Here is a 3,225-nt window from a genome sequence, read left to right on the forward strand (position 1 = left end):
CGTGCTCTGCTCCTTCCTCCCTCCCCTCCGACAAGATCCCCACGCTCTGCTCCTCCCTCCTTCTTTCCCCCTCCGGCAAGATCCAGCGCGCGGCCTCCCTCTCCTCCGAAAAGCTCCACCGCCACCGCCCCCACCCAACGCCGCCACCTCCACCCAACGCCGACCTCGTATCCACCACCCACACCCCCCCCTCGCCATGACCGCTTGGATGGATGGATGGGGAACCGGGACCGATGCGCTGTTGTCCACCAGTTCCTCGAGGGAGGTCGGCCGACCATGGAGGCCCGACCCCAACCGACGCATGGACGGACGGATGGATGGATGGCCGGGGTGAAACCCTAGCCCCACACCCACCCATCCCCATCCCCATCCCCATGGAGCTCTTCTCTGTTCCTCGGCGGAGACCCGAGCTTGCTGATGTGGTGGCCCTCAACTCCGGCGAAGCCAAAGGTACGTACGCCCCCCTCCTTCCCCTCGTCTTTTCTTCTTCTTCTTCTTCTTCTGGATTTGCCCATCTGATTTGCGCAGTTTGTTTGTGCAGGCCATCACCATCACCATGGAACAAGTCAAGGAGGAGGCCATCGCCATGGAAGGAAGGTCATGGTAAGAGGTGTGTGTGTGTGTGTGTGTGTGTGTGTGTGTGTGTGTGTGTGTGTGTGTGTGTGTGTGTGTGTGTGTGTTCCAGCCATGGTCAGGTCCAGATTTCGTGCTACTGTATTTACAGAGTAGTTAAGGATGTTTAGGTTGATGGTCAGATTAGCCCCTTTCAAATTTCATATATTAATCAATGGAGCACTAGCAGCCAACCTTGGAGATGGGCGTGCAAGTGTCTGACCTCCAACCCTGAATGTGTTCTTTCCATATTTCTACAACCACTAGTACCAAACTGCCATTACAAACATGTCATATATATGAGTTGCTTATGTTCAGTAAATTTCATGAATGTATGAGTGTTTGTTCATCAAAATCAGGAGGTGTAGTATATATCTACCAGGGATAGTAATCATTGTTGCTTACAGGTTACCATAGTGTTGCAGTTCATAGTAAATGCATTTCTAGTAGAAGTCATAATATATCAAGGACGGATAAGAGATCATCTACTTTCAGAAGGTTTTACTTGGTTGGTTGATTAGTGTTTTCTATAGAATAGACTCCGGGCTGTGTATAATGGGCATTTCGGGCTGTGTATAATGGGCATTTCTAATTCACGTGTATCATTGATTGTATTATTTTCCTGTTGAGTGACTTTTAACTATAGAAGAGAAATCATCTATTTCTTTGCAGTTTCGTTTGACTTATCCTTTGGTTTCAACTATACATCAGAGTGTACCATTGACTGTATTATGTTGCTGCTGATGTGCTATTTATAGCTACAGTTTGACACTATTAGTTAGGCTTGCTGGACATGTCATGGTACACGCCTTTGTCTTTTTTAGCATCAACAAATGTTTATCTACTGTGAAGTACTATTAATTAGGCTAAAAAGATTTTTGTTTTCTGGCGCCTATGGGTTCTTGGCCTTTGTTTATCTGTTATGCTGTGTGCTGTGCAAATATACATAAACCACACTAACCTACTGCTGCTATTTTTAGGTACGCCATCACAAAAGCCTTTTGTGTTGCTTTTGTCATGACATTCTTCTTGGTATTTGCCGATGTGCTAGTCGGAGGTGCTGCTGCTACATTTGGCGGAGCTACCACTGCCGCCCCAAAGGGCAACCTTCATCAGACACTACCTCATAACAGTGCCTCAAAGTTCTGTGCCCCATCTCCCCTCTTTCTAAATTACCGAACAAACTATGCCAAACAAAACTCATATGCTTATGTTGCGCTTACTTTTAATCTTGTGAACATGCTAATTTAGAGGATGTACTGTAGTTCCACTCATTTATTCTGTGTGATGAGCTTACTTTTGTATTGTAGCCACCTTCTTGTTTCCTTTGTTGAATCCTGTCTTGTGTACTAATCATGAGTTACTAGCATTTGGCTTCTCTGTGCTAATTAAACCTGATAAGTATGTATACTTCTTTGAGATACAAATTCCACATTGCATGTTTATGTGCTAATTAAACCTGATAAGTATGTATACTTCTTTGAGATACAAATTCCACATTGCATGTTTATGAGGTTCAATTTCTACAGATGTTGCCAAATGAATGCGTCAACATGTCTCTCCTTAGGGGTTGTTTTAAACCGCAAATGATCTACTGTATCAATTTTTTGTTGTTCAAAGATTGAAATCCTGGTTCATTTTCAAAGATCGAAATGTTGTTGACCCTGTTCTTCTATGCTTAAATGGTAAAAATGTCGCATTTTGCTTGTCCTAACCATTTTTCTTGATAACTTGTAGATGTTGGCCTTCATTCATGTTTTGTCGTGAGGTCCAGGATGAACAAGTTGGGAGAAGCATTGGAGCTAGTTATACTGTGATAGTTATGTTACCTGATGTGAACATTTTTTTATTGTAAACTTGATGTGAACCATATTTTTCTGTAATAATGTGTTACCAGGATGAACCATCCTTGCTGTGTTACCAGGGTGAACAAGTTTGATTGTAATAATGTGCCAAGTTTGGCTCGTTCTGATTGTATTCGTGATGTGTACCATATTTTTCCTGATTAGTCATGCTCTGTTTGAAGCATTTTGTTTTCTCTCTGTTTGGATTTAAATATTGTTATTTATTTACAGGAAAATTGAGATCTGAAGAATATAACACTGACAATTGGGACCCACTTGTTAGAACCTGACAACTGGGTCCCATCTCACTAGTGGGCTCATATTTTGGAAAAAATAAAATAAAATAAGGCCATGGCCTAGAAAATAAAAAGGCTGAATTCTTGGGCCAGGCCCATGTAGCTAATAAAAGCACATGAAAAAAATATAGAAAGGCCGAATTGTTGGGCTAGGCCCATGTAGAAAACCGAATTGGACCGGGCTGAATCTTGTGCCACATCAGCTTGCCACGCTGGATGCCTACGTGGACTGGGGAGGCTGCTAGTGACCAAAACGCCACAGTAGGAATATTTTGGTCGTAAACGTCCACGACCTTCTCACAGAGAAGGTCACTATAGTCAGTTTACGACCCTCAGCTTTTGACCTTCTGTTTTTTGTCATAAAAAGGTCGCAAATGAAAAACTATGACCTTTCAGTGACCAATAGTGGAGGTCACAAGATAGCATATTTCTTGTAGTGTTTGATACTATCCCTCTCCTATCCCACCCTTTTG

This window comes from Triticum dicoccoides, chromosome 6B (genome assembly GCF_002162155.2).
Source record: "Triticum dicoccoides isolate Atlit2015 ecotype Zavitan chromosome 6B, WEW_v2.0, whole genome shotgun sequence".
In the NCBI taxonomy this organism is placed as follows: Eukaryota; Viridiplantae; Streptophyta; class Magnoliopsida; order Poales; family Poaceae; genus Triticum; species Triticum dicoccoides.